The following is a 14,820-nucleotide window of genomic DNA, read 5'->3' as shown; positions in this document are numbered from 1 at the left end:
ATATCCGAGGACTTGACATGGACCACACACATTGACAGTGTTGTGAAGAAGGCACGACAACGCCTCTACTTCCTCAGGCGCCTAAGGAAGTTCCAAGTCAGTCAGAAGATCCTTAAGAACTTCTACTCATGTACAATAGAGAGCATCCTGACTGGCAATATCACCTCCTGGTTTGGGAATAGCACCGCACAAGACCGTAGCAGACTACAGAGAGTGGCCCGTTCAGCCGAACGCACAATTGGAGGGGGGCTTCCCACTCTCCAGAACATTTACAACAAGCGGTGCAGGGGTAAGGCTAAGAGAATTATCAAACACTCCAGCCACCCAAACAACTGCCTCTTTGAACTGCTGTGGTCAGGCAAGCAATAACGGAGTCTCATGGCAAGCACAGAAAGACTCAGAAGAAGCTTCTATCCCCAGGCCATCAGGATGCTCAACGAACAATAACACTATGTAACAACCATCAAATGCACCCACAGCACACACATCCACACGCACACACTCACTTTAAACAAACAACTCACTGCAGCACCCACTTTACACACTTTAGAACACCTAAACACACTTTATATTTATTGGTAAAGAATTTGCACTACAACCCATACCTCATTACACCTTACTGTAAATTGTACCTAAATTGTACCTCATCCCATTTCTGCTTTGCACTATATAGTATATTGTATATTAGTATATTGTATAGTAACTCAGTTACTTCTACTCTGCATTTAACATTGTACATATGTACATACTGAACACTTGTGCCTACGTATGTGAATTCTATTTTATACTTGCTATACGTATTTTATTTTATACTTATCTATTTTGTGTCTAGCACAGTCTCTGGAGCGTAACAGAAAGAAGCATTTTGTATTAAAGTATTCTGTACTTCTGTATGACAACTAATAAAGAAACTTGAACTTGAAACTTATTTACTGATTCTGATGTAACTCTAACCAGTTAATTAACAGTCTCTCCATCTATGTAACTCTAACCATATTTGCATATCTTGTATGTCACAAACTTAAAGGAAAACTCCCAACATTTTGGGAAATTAGCTTATTTAACATCTTCCCTGGAGTTAGACAAGAAGATACATACCTTTTTTGTCTCTGTGCGTGCATTTAGCTTAGGGAACAGTCGCTCCGTTAGCATAGCTTAGCTTCATCACTGGAAGTGAGGCGGGGCCGGAGCCTGGCGTTCCCTTACAGTGTATAGTTTGATTGATTGATTGAAAAGTTTATTAACAGATTGCAGAATACATTGCAAATACAACTCCAAAACGTTCATGTAAACATGTTGTGACCTGTGTATTCACCACGTGGAGAAAAAAAATAAAAAATTGAATTAGACAATTACGTTTTATAAGCAAATATACTCTGAACTATTTTTTTGCCCAACCACTCCTCTCTGAGCGCAGCCAGTGATTTCAACGTGACGCCGTGTTTGTTTACATTCTCATTCATTCAAAAGATCCGAACCGATTGAAGTTTATGGATACCATGACTTGAAATCCTCTTACCTTGACGATTAAAAGCCTCCCCAATTTAGAAAACAGTAATCCAATGGCTGGTATATTTTACATTACAGTACTGTCTATCTGTATGTCATGTAGTACATGTGGTCTACAAGATACACTACGCGACCAAGGTACCCATGTACATGTCAAAATACTTCCCAAAGGTCAGTGAATACCACGATCACAACACCAGAGGGAGCTCCACAAATCATGTAAAACCCAGATTCGGCTCAAACAAGGGACTAAACACGTTTAGCAATTATGCCACATCAATGTGGAACGCCCTGCCTAAAGCTGTAAAGGAATGTGAATCACTACCCACCTTCAAAAACACTCTCAAAAAACACCTACGTGAGACTGCAATTCGAAACTGGCCCCTACAAATGTCCTAACCTAGTTGTACAGTAAATGACCAAGTAAGGCTTTGTCAACATTCCAATGTACAGTGTAAAATGTGTGTGTGTCCCCTACCCAACCCCCCCCCCCCCCCCCCCCCACCTCCAATGTACAGCCCTCTCCCAACCCACCCAACCCCACCCCACCAACCTCCTCCAATGTACAGTTTCTACGCCAAATGTATATACACTCCTTTTCTGGACACTTTTGTATCACAAACAGTACTGTATTTGCAAATCTGATATGTCATAAATGTATAGATGTAGCAGTACTGTCTATCTGTATGTCATGTATGTCATATATGTTATGATGAATTGAAAATGGGGGACCCTGGTGGAAACAAGACGAAAGTCTTTCTCTGGTCTGCATCCCCTTAACAATTGTATGTATTGAGATGTACTGTACTGTACCCATTCTGCAATCTGTTAATAAACTTTTCAATCAATCAATTCAATCAATCAAGTATGTCATATGTTATGATGAATTGAAAATGGGGGACCCTGATGTAAACAAGACGAAAGTCTTTCTCTGGTCTGCATCCCCTTCAATCAATCAATCAATCAATAAATCAATAAATTAATCACAAATGTAACACAAGACGATGTTGTGTATGTCGTAAACAAGGAGAGAGAGAGAGAGAGAGAGAGCGAGAGAGAGAGAGCGAGAGAGCCCCCCCCCCCTCATCCGCATGCGCAGTAGGTACAAGCCCCGAAGCCGTTGTGCGGCTCTGCAGATATACCCTACTCGTGTCTGAACGTGACGTGAGCTGAATCTTCTCCGCCTGATAAACGCTTATAAAAGTTGTCATTCGTGTTTTAAACGGTATCTACTTGTTGCTACATGTTCCGCAAAACATTCCACTCATCCTGTGTACATTGTGTTCGGATCCAAGACCACTAAGCCACTTTGTATTAGTTTAGTCTGGGAGAAAGTAGGCTAATGCTAGCTCCTGTACAGCTAGCTACTAGCTCCTGTTAGCTCTCTCTCCTCTCAGCTCCAGAGCTCCAGCTGACTGCAGTCAAGTTCTGTTCTGTTGATCAGCTGGAACCAAGCTGCTTCACACCAAACCCAGTGATGTGCATCTGATGTGTGGAACACAGGTATGGAGATGTTTGTGTCTGTTTCTTTTCAACACGTTGTTCTATGTGGAATGAAAGGCTGTAGGCCTAGTAGCCTTCTAGCTAATCCACACCAGTTCGCGTGAAATAGAAATGCAGCTGTTTGCCATATCATGCTCTAAATTGCCCCTTGCGGGACTAATAACGGGTTTTGAATTGAATTGAATCACCTGCTGAAGGTATGGAGTGCATTTGTTAAAAAACGTAGTTTTTGCAAAATAAGTCTCCTGCCATACTTTGCTCCCCTTCATAGATTCGGTTGTAGGTTGGGTTGTCTGGGGTTTAGAGACATCGCCATGCTAACGTTTGACTAACTGCGTCTCCTGAACACGTAGAGACAACTCCCGAGTCGATCGGACCTTCCTACGCTGAGGTATCATAACTTTTGCGCATCTACCCCCCAACCGGTGAATGCCTCACTGTTGCGGTTTTTCTGAGGTATTATGCGGTAGGTGTGCGACAGTTATGATAGCTCAGCGTAGGAAGCTCTGATGGACCCGGGGGTGTCTCTATGTGTTCGGGATAGAGCACAATAACCTGATTACGATCATGTCTCTATCAACCACAGCCCGAGCCGTGAGCAAATTACGTGAGGGGAGCAGAATATAGCAGGGGACTTTTTTTGGATCCACCTGGAAATTTGAAAAGGGTAAAACTTTTTGCATAATAAATATAACCCCCCCACTTTCCCAGTTCATTACTTACATTGAGACAATTATTTTCTGTGTAAAAGATTTTTGGAAATGTTATGTTTGTATATGCATTGTCTACATAAATATATATTAATTTGCATATATTTCCAGAACATTAGTCCACAGATTGGATAAAGCCAGTAATTAATTTCTATACATCCCTGTTCCCTAGATTATCTTTTTATGCGATAGACCTTTTGGGACATTTTTGTTCACCGTTTAATAGTGGTTAGCCCCTCTCGCAATAAAGACCTTTCTGATCTAATCTAATCTATCTAATCTACAGACACAGAAACAGGGCTTGGGAACAGGACTGAAACAGAGTGGTATATAATATACAGCTAGAATGCATAATCTAAAGACATGTTTAGTGGACCTCAAATACCTATTTAATTTGTTGAAAAGGACTACAATACGGGACCTTTAAAACGATACCTGTTTCAAACTATCATTAAAATGTAACAACCTCAGAATGTCTCCTTTAAACAAAAGGAGATGATTGCGGTGCTTCTGAGTGATAATTCTAAATACAATGCCCTGGGAAAATCCACATTCAACCACATCCCATTTAATTTTATTCCACCCTTTTTATTTTTTATTCAACCATAATTGTTTGTCCGTCAATGTCGCAGCAAAAACAACCAAATCAAATTCCTTGTATGTGAAAACTACTTGGCAATAAAGACCTTTCTGATTCTGATTTAAGTACTGTATGTAGTGAAATTAAAATGTGTGTTCAGGGCATTGTACTTAGAATGATCACTCAGAAGCACCGCAATCATCTTTTCTTGTTTAAAAGAGACCAAGCATTCTGAGGTTGTTACATTTGAATGATACGGTTTGAAACGGATATAGTTTTAAAGGTCCCATATTGTAGTCCTTTTCAACAAGTTACAGTTTTTTTTACGACTGCTTTGATGCCTTTTGCACATCAGAGTTTCAATGGGCAAAACTCAAAATGCAAATTGCCAAACTGACTTTCAAAATGCATACTCTAAGATACTAAATGCTATGCTTACATCTAAAGTACAGAACTCTTAATACAAAGTGCCAAACTCAAAATCATATGCTCCATTCTCAGAATACAGCCACCTAATACTACATCAATGTTCAATTGCTTATTGCTACAAAGACAGATCACTAAATCAATTCAACAGGTGTTTGTACTAATGCCTCATTACCTTCAACAACCTTGCCCAGTTGAGTAGCATTGCAATACAATAAAGCAATGGAGCAAGTTGGTGCAGCTGAGGTTGGCAACGAAGGACAGGGTCATGGACGGAGTCGTGGTCAAGGAGGCAGAAGAACATCTGTCTCAAATGAAATTATAACCACAATTGTTGACGACGTAATACAGTAAAGCGAGGTTTAACACTGGCTGAAGCTGGCAGGGTGGGGCAGCCAAACCTGAACAGGTCAACGGTGGCATCCATTATCTGATTTTTTACAGTAAGAGAGATAATCCGTAAGTCAATATGTGTAATTTACTGTACAGTAACTGTATATTGAAATTACAGTAATTGTGAAATTTATATTGTTGTCTGTTACAGTATATTTCATAAATACTGAAGGTGTGCGTGTGAATATGTTTTGTAATTGTTATCTTTACTGTACATTAGAACTGAACGAGCACCACCAAGTGGAGGAGGTGGCCGTCTTCTCTCTGTGCAGCCGGAGAGGGCACTTGTAGACATGGCGGTCAGATGTGACGTTGATGAAATTATTTGGCCAAATGGCGATTTTTTTTTTACAATAGTTTGTTTACTGTAACTGTTTTTGTTTTTACTGTAAAATACAGAGCTTTACTGTATGTATTTTTCTTTACTGTAACAATTACTGTAAACTTCAAATCAAATAATCTTTCAGAAAAACACAAGCATTATACTGCAGTCTATCACAGGGGTTACTGTATGAGGAAATTACCATTGCATAGTCTCTTGGTAACAAGTATTCTGTGTTTGACCGCATTACTGTATTTGATAATGGCCGTTGTATTTGAAAATGCACCAATAAGTAAACTTTAACGATGCACATATCCACTGTTCTGGTGCTGTGATACTGTAAACTTTAGCATAATCTATTCTCTGATTTGACACTGGTATTTTACGGTAATTTTGCATGCTGTATTACATTTTGAAGCCAACATGTGCAGTATAGCATTCTGTGTTACTGTAATAGCTGATAACGGAGTCTTTGAAAATATCCAGTCAATCAGCCTCACGACTATTGGGTGAACATTGAAAAAGCACCAAGTAACCCTTTTTTACTGTACTTTAATTTGATAATGACCATTGTATTTGAAAAGTGCACCAATAATTAAACTTCAAAGAGGAACATATCCACTGTTCTGACACTATGATACACTTTTGCAGGACATATAATCTAATTTGGTTCAGTTGTTCACTTAATTGTTGGAAATATATAATGTTTTGGTGCTGTTATACGCTTTTGCATATACTATTCTCTGATTTGACACTGGTATTTTTATTTTGCATGCTATATTGCATTTTGAACCCAAAATGAGCAGTATAGCATTCTGTGTTAAGAGTTTTGCTCATTGAAACTCTGATGTGCAAAATGCGTTAAAGCAGTCGTAAAAAACTGTAAAGAGGTATTTGAGGTCCACATAAACATAATCTAGGGATGTATAGGTATAATAAAATCACATCTAGAATTTGCCCACCCAGATGGTGCCAAAAAAGTTTTCTTACCAAATATACAATCTATTAACTGAGTAAACCTTACGCAATATTCATCATTGATATTTGGATACTTTAAATCTGTATGAACTGAGTAGTTAGTATCAAATTAAATAAGATCGAGCAGCTCCATGCATTAATTGAATAAACAACAATTTGGTACAATACCAGTATGGTATTGTTTAAATTGTACAGCTTTTTGCAGATATTTTTTTTTGTCAGGGAAGTCCAACAATTGTGGACCTGAATGTGCCAGTTAATTGTAATCCTCTCTCTCTCTCCTTATGTCTAGTCAAGCCAGGTTGTGGAGGAGAGAGACGGGGATGAACAGGCTGTAGACTACTTTGCCCGTCCTGAGCCTGCTATGATGCAGGTGTTTTTACATCACCACCCAAAACAAGATTCAGCCAAGAGCGAGTAAGTACACTGGTCCACTTGCACTGGTCCACTTGTCCATGGCACTTACTACTTACTAGGAATGCACCGAATATTCGGCGAAAATGGTTAAAAAAGGCCCTTTCGGCATTCGAAAAAATATCACAGAATGTCAAAGAACAGGGTTACGTTCGTAACCTAAAATGTTGTGATGTAATCAAAACACATTTCATTAGACACAGACCAGCTCAGACCTTCAATTGAATTGAAGCGAGCAATGGGCTTGGTTTACCTGCATGTATTTTTTCTGTTTCTCTTTCTTTCCCGGGATGCGCCCCGGGCCGATGTAACTATTGGTTGAGGGGTGCAATATAAATAAATGTATCATATCATGTGAAAAAAGTAGTAGAACGCGCTTGCCTCACTAGACTTGACACTGGGTGCTGTAACCTCTGATACTATATATAAAATATAGGGAAACAAGTCCAGGCACGCACTCCAGGTTTTTCACATTTATTGGCAGCCTGAAATCATATGACATTTCGGTGTGAACACACCTTCTTCAGAATGGCTTGCATGAAGCATGAAGGGTAAGTGACCAAGTTTATACAAGTCGAACAGGAAGTGACAACATAGGAAGTGACAACACATTCCAACAAGAAATCTGAGTACAAAATACCACTTACAAGCACAACCTTTTCAGAAGCATGTAAATCAAAAAGATATATCTATATATATTATACAGAGTAGGCCTACATCTTAAACTACTGAAATATAAACACTCATGACCCATAGTAGCCGTCTTTCAATTATAAATATAAAGAATGATAAATGAAAATAAAAAAAATTAATAAACAATCGAATGAAATGAAATAATCAAATGAAACGGGTCAAAACTTTTTCCTCATTGAGGCCTCTAGGCTCTAAACCAGTGGTCACCAACCTTTTTAAGCCCAATATCACTTTATTTTTTTTTGTGAGGGCAAGATCTACCTATTGAAGCGTTGAGAGAAAAAGACAGCCAAGATTGTACTTTAAACTAAATTACTTTTATTTGCCTGTATTCTAATAACATGCAATGCTTTGGTCCAACATTAAAACGTCAAGTGCAGTCATCTTATGCAGCATCACTTTTCACATCAAAACAAAAGTAGAACTGTAATGTGGACTTTCTCATATTATTAACATTGACAAACATATTTACAATTAGCATTTTATAAAGTAGAACTGCAATGTGTACTTTCTCAGTCAGTGCTAAGTGCAGTCAGTGCTAAGTGTTTCAAGTTTCAAGTTCAAGTTTCTTTAATAGTTGTCATACAGAAGTACAGAATACTTTCATACAAAATGCTTCTTACTGTTACGCTCCAGAGACTGTGCTAGACAAGATAGTATCAAATAACATAGTATAGCATGTAGTTTAGAAGAAGAAAATGAGGTCAGTGTTCGGTATAGACATATGTACAATGTTCTGAGTTACCATATAATATACAATACTATGCAGTGTACTAATGTACAGTACTATATAGTGCAAAGCAGAAATGGGATGAGGTACAATTTAGGTACAATTTACAGTAAGGTGTACGAGTTGTAGTGCAATCCTTCATCAATAAATATAAAGTGTGGGGAGTGGGTGCTACAGTGTGTTTGTTTAAAGTGGGTGTGTGCTATAAAGTGTGTGGAGTGGGTGCTACAGTGTGTCTGTTTAAAGTGAGTGTGTGCGTGTGGATGTGTGTGCTATGTGCGTTTGGTGGTTGTTGTTGTGTAGTGTTCATTGTTCGTTTAGCAGTCTGATGGCCTGGGGATAGAAGCTTCTTCTGAGTCTTTCTGTGCTCGCCTTGAGACTCCGGTATCGCTTGCCTGACCGCAGCAGTTCAAAGAGGCAGTTGTTCGGGTGACTGGAGTCTTTAATGATTCTCTTAGCCTTGCCCTTGCAACGCTTGTTGTAAATGTTCTGGAGGGTGGGGAGCCCCCCTCCAATTGTGCGTTCGGCTGAACGTGTCACTCTTTGTAGTCTGCTTCGGTCTTGTGCAGTGCTATTCCCAAACCAGGAGGTGATGTTGCCAGTCAAGATGCTCTCTATTGTACATGAGTAGAAGTTCTTAAGGATCTTCTGACTGACTTGGAACTTCCTTAGGCGCCTGAGGAAGTAGAGGCGTTGTCGTGCCTTCTTCACAACACTGTCAATGTGTGTGGTCCATGTCAAGTCCTCGGATATGTAGGCTCCGAGGTACTTAAAGCTGTTGACTCTCTCAACCGGTGCCCCGTCGATGCTGAGGGGGCTGTAGTCCTTGACCCCCGACCTCCTGAAGTCCACAATCATCTCCTTTGTTTTGCTGACGTTCAGGGAGAGGCTGTTATCCTGGCACCATCCCGCCAGGACCTTGACCTCTTCCAGGTAGGCCCTCTCGTCGTTGGCAGAGCTCATACTATATATACTATACTGCAGCATCACTTTTCACATCAGAACAAAAGTAGAACTGTAATGTGGACTTTCTCATATTATTAACATTGACAAACATATTTACAATTAGCATTTTATAAAGTAGAACTGTAATGTGTACTTTCTCAGTCAGTGCTAAGTGCAGCATAATTTTCACATCAAAACAAACGTAGAACTGTATGTGTACTTTCTCAGTCAATGCTAAGTGCAGCATCACTTATCACATCAAAACAAAAGTAGAACTGTAATGTGGACTCTCAGGGTAAGATAAAAAAAATAAATAAAAAATAATCAATTTTTTTATTTTTTATTTTCATGGAGAGATCTACAGGGACAGTCTCAAAGATCGACCAGTCGATCAAGATCGACGGGTTGGTGACCACTGCTCTAAACAATCCAGAAAGTGAATATAAAAGTTTTCCCTTTGTAGCAAGAGCCTGGGCAAAATCACCTGTAATCAGGGTGTCCGCGGATCCTTAAAGTATTAACACATTGTCCGCCAAGAACGGCGTAAGTCGTTATTGCCCGCCATGCATTGAACGGCAACAACGGCGTAAATCGTTTTTGGGATCAATATTTCATTTTTTCGCCATGGCATTCATAATTCATCCAGCCTCCCTCCGGACTGCAGCGGCACCCTGTCTAAGATTGCAACGCCTCAATACCGCCGCCTGGTGGATGGTCGGGCGAGTTACACTCACGTCAAACCGGAAGTGGCGATCGGCACGTCGAGGAAATCCCTCCGGCAGTTATATCTTGTTACGTGGTTCCAGACAAACACTCGAGTGCATTTGGATCGCTTTCGAAACGCAATAATCGATATGATTTCGGCGTTTATTGCGCCATACAAACCGGAAATGGATCTAGGAGATCGGCGTCAAATAATTGGGATATTTTTCCTCCAGTCTTATCGGCGAACGGTAAGAGGACACTAACGTTATTTTCAGCCCGATTGTCCATTTCCTTGTTTGCAATCAGTCTGATCAATATATCAACCCATACTAAATAAAGCCGTTACTGACGATCAAGGAATTATAAACGACCCCCCCCCCCCCTTTCCATCACGCATGATGAAGCATAATGTATACCGATCATATGCATTTGAATTTTTTATATATAGCGTGTATAGGAAAGAACGCCAATTGATAATCTATCATATGCGTCAGGGCCTATAACTAACGTTTTTGGAATTACAGCAGAAAAGCTTAAAACATACTTATATTCTCGAAGGTATTAACACAACAATGTATGAATGAAAAAATATAACGTTCCCACATCCTGAACGATAGATAATCGATGTTGAATGGGCCATAGTAATGTCAATATAGCTATAATATTTAAAAAGTTATAGCCCTGCAAAGAAGGTAAACATCTCCATAGGCTTACAATGGTGGCAGATTGGGTATAATGATGGGCACAATGCGTTAAAGTCTTACATTTGTTTATCAACAATTAAGGCCTTAATTTGTCTTAACCCTTTCACTGCCACATGACAGAAGGTTAACCCTTTACTATCACACAACCGACGGCGATGCACAACCGGCTGTCGTGTGGCAGTGAAAGGGTTCAAATGTCTTAAATCCATCATTCAGAGGTCTTAAACATGCCATAGACAGGAATGATAAAATGCCATGTCATCTTATGTTTCATTATGAAATCTGGGGGAAAATGGGTAACGGGAGATAAAGTCTGACTTTTTATTTACAGTGTTGTAGCATCACGCAGACCGGAATGGAGCGGAACCTACAGAGGTCCTTATGTTTGCCGGGAACTATTTCAGCAACGGAGTCTATAGCTAACGTTAGCAAGTTACGTTTACTTATGGGAAAGTGCAAATTTAACGAGAACTGGCTCGACAACCCAGTGTTTGCATCATGGTTGGTCCCAGTCAAAGACCATTACGAGGCCCGCTGCAAACTCCGCAAAAAATATTTTAAACTGGGGACGATGGGAGTGAAAACAGTCGAGTCGCACATGCTGAGCGCTAAGCATGCCTCTAAACCCGCCTGCAAACTAGTATTTCACATTTCTTTTCGGCCCCTGCCTCCACCTCAGCTGCGCCATCTCAGGTAGGACTACCTGCAACCTATTAATACTATATCTATATCTGTACATATCTCTTACTTACTCTTAGTTATGCTGCTGGCTAGTACGACTTGAATGAATGAAAACTTTATTTAACAGATTGCAGAATGGGTACATTACAGTACGGCTCATTACACACAATTGTTAAGGGGATGCAGACCAGAGAAAGACTTTCGTCTTGTTTACATCAGGGTACCCCATTTTCAATTCATAGTGACATTTATGACATACACAACATACGTGACATCATGACTTTTATGACATATAGGGACATACATGACATACAGGTATATAGTACTAGTAATAGTTACATTTGTGACAGTGATATACAATATGCAAATATACAGTACTGTTACCCAGAGATCCTAACAGAAAATATATACATATGATGGGGAGGAGACTGTACATTAGGAGGGGGTGGGTGGGTGTCTTAGTGTCTTTATACCTGTATCACTGTACACATTAATTAATACTATAATACAACTCTGTAAATTTGTATTTGATTTGATTTGATGTTTATTTTCGTGTCTTACATACAGGTGTATGCCCAGCCCATATGGGCTTACAAGACACATAAACAATAAGTATATAATAGTATACTTGACAAATTACTTAAAAGATTATGACATATAGACCAAGATGGCCACAAAAAATGTAAACAAAGAAACAAGAGGAATTCATATACAATACATACATATACACGACACAGACACAAAACAAATCCGGATTTACAATTAGAATTTTCTCAAATAAAGCCCTCCTTAAATCGGTCTACAAAGGGCAATAATAAACAAAATGATATTCATCTTCCACCACTCCCAGATCACATAGAACACACAACCGCTCCTCCTCAGGTTTACCTTGGAATCTACCCACTTCCACAGCCAATGGCAGGGTGCCAGACCTCAACTGGGCACACAGACCTGTGTCTTCTCTTTAAGTTTAACATTACATAAGGTTCAGTAAAATACTCATTTTTAATTACAACATATTTTCTAAGTTTAGGTTTTTTCCATATTTCCACCTTCCACTTATGTATTGTTGATAATTTTGTTTTAATTATGTGAATCTTACACTGCAGATTGTTCATAAAAATCATACTTAAGTCAGCAAAAGAAGAAATCATGGACATCTGTCTTGACCAGGGATGACCGTGTGCTCTGTCCCAGTTAAATATCTTTTTTGTCACCCTGTCATTTGGCAGCTGCCAGGTGGTTCCAGCTGCCAAATGACCCCCCGCATTTCACTGTAGGCTTGTATGCCGTGACAAATAAAACTCTTGACTTGACTTGACATAACATAACCATTTCACCTTTTTGCTTGACCAAGCATGAGTCCCCAACCCATGTCCCCGTTTATAGCCCCTTTTGGTGTATATTTATGGACTCCCATGAAGTATCTCATGGCACGGTTCTGGATAGCATTACATTCAGGTGCATCATCAAAACCCCATACTCCAGCAGCATAAACAGAACCCACCATTAAATCAAATAATTGTGTAAATGTTGAAAACCCAAGGTCAGTGCACACTTTCATTTTACTCAACACACCCCTAGCGCCTTTCCTACTGACTCAGACAGTATTTTCCTTCCTTCTATGAAGCTCATGTACTCATTAAAGATGAAACCAAGATATTTATAAGAATATGTGTAAATCAGGGGCGTTGTTGTTCATGTTTTTTCCTGAAGTGCATAATCTGTGTTTTTTCACTGTGAATCGCAAGTCTCCATTTCCTGCACCAAGAACTGATAATATTCAACATGTTTTGTAAATTTGCTTAATTTTCTGCAAACAGAACAATATCATCAGCGTTCAATAAAATACCGTACTTTTCGCACTATAAGCCACACCTGACTATAAGCCACAGCAGCTAAATTGAATGATGTGTACATATATAAGCCGCACTGGACTATAAGCCGCAGGTGTTTTAATGTTTAATTACCATATGTAATTAGCATTGGGACACAATACTGTCGGACAAATAACAAGAATTAACTCATTTACAAGTTGTATTAAGTTTAGCAAATAAGGGAACAGATAAATAACATTTCAATGCAGTCAAAAAAGCAATATTTAGATTTTAACATTTTCGGGTTTGGTCACGTCGAGTCACATATAAGCCGCACCGTTATATAAGCCGCAGGGTCGAAAAATTGGGGAAAAAGCCGCGGCTTATAGTCCGAAAAGTACGGTACTTAGGATTATATTATCTGTGACATCCTCCGGGCACGACGCAATTAACACAAGTAGATTTCTTGAACTGATTTTAATGAAGCTTTGTCCAATCTCCATCCAAACCGTAAAATCTGTACAACATACAAATGCATACAAATGATACCATTAGCAATTGAAAGTCCATCAAAACCATAGCTAAAACATCAACCGTCACATATAACAAATCATCATTCATAACAATCAATACCTTATTGGCTGCGTGCCAGTATAAGAGAACATCGATACGTTCTGGTGTTGTGTCTTTAATCTTTGTCTTGGTAGATTGTCTTGTAGACAACTATCTTTTACTTGTTTTGATCGACAGAAAAGTCAATATATCCATCCCTCAGAGAAGGAAGGCGGAAACACGTCACCGGATATTAAGTGGAACCAAGTCTCGTGAGACTAAGATAATTGCACAAACAAAGAGAAATCATGCGCCACTCATACATCTTATATAAACCCATATGAAATACAATGAAATACAATCATGTGTATTATTATTAATATGCAAAAATAAGCATATAAAATTGTAAACGAATATAACTATATTAACCAACTGTTAACCATAGCTGCAGTTACACTCCCACCAATTACACATAATAATAGAATGTGGAATTTCTTATTGCGCATACTAATAGAATGTGGAATTTCTTATTGCGCATACTAATAGAATGTGGAATTTCGTATTGCACATACTTCAAAGGATATGTCTCTAAGATCAATTGGATTCACCAGGTAAGTATCTCTTTCAGACAAAATAAAAAAAAATCCTATTTCAGGGTAAAGGTAAGCAGAAAAGGGGTAAGTGCCAAAACAGCTTAATGGCAGGGATATCGTCTTGCCTGTATTGTAGCCAAAGACTTGTAGATTGCTCACTCTTAGGGAGTTTACTGTCGAGGTTGCAGTCATCATGGTGAGTCGTAACTTGATCTGGTCTTTGTTGGCTTTCAACGTGTCGGCGACTTCCCTTAGAATGAAGGTCGAGTCGCTCTGGGAGTCCAGCAGCGCGTACACAAGGACTTCTTCTGCTGGACAGGTTGTTGATGAGAGCCAGACTGGGATTATTGCAGAGGTGATCGCGCCAACATTACCAACGATAGCTCTGTGAGTTGTAGCCGCTGTAGTGGGTATTTCAGGAGGCGTCGATTTAGGTTCCTCTTTACCTTGATCTTCCCTTTCTCTGACGTGTGTAGGTTTCCTGTATTCTTTGGCTCTATCCGAGTGCAGGGATGTAGGGTGCCGCTTGTGGCACACGTCGCACTCACTCCTTCTGCTACAATTC

General features: G+C 39.5%; 1 long non-coding RNA gene across 1 annotated transcript in view; it reads left to right on the top strand.

The window, feature by feature from the left end:
* Window positions 1–2,666: 2,666 nt before the first annotated feature.
* Window positions 2,667–14,820, top strand: part of LOC311241746 — a 290,524-nt gene continuing 278,370 nt past the window's right edge. The window contains exon 1 of the long non-coding RNA XR_014620570.1: window positions 2,667–3,012. This is a non-coding gene — a long non-coding RNA (uncharacterized lncRNA). The remainder of the gene's footprint in view (window positions 3,013–14,820) is intronic.

Source organism: Notolepis coatsorum (assembly GCF_963971535.1).
Source record: "Notolepis coatsorum genome assembly, chromosome: 15".
Lineage (NCBI taxonomy): Eukaryota > Metazoa > Chordata > Actinopteri > Aulopiformes > Paralepididae > Notolepis > Notolepis coatsorum.
Note: the sequence above shows the minus strand (reverse complement) of the source record. Positions and strands in the feature narration are given on the sequence as shown.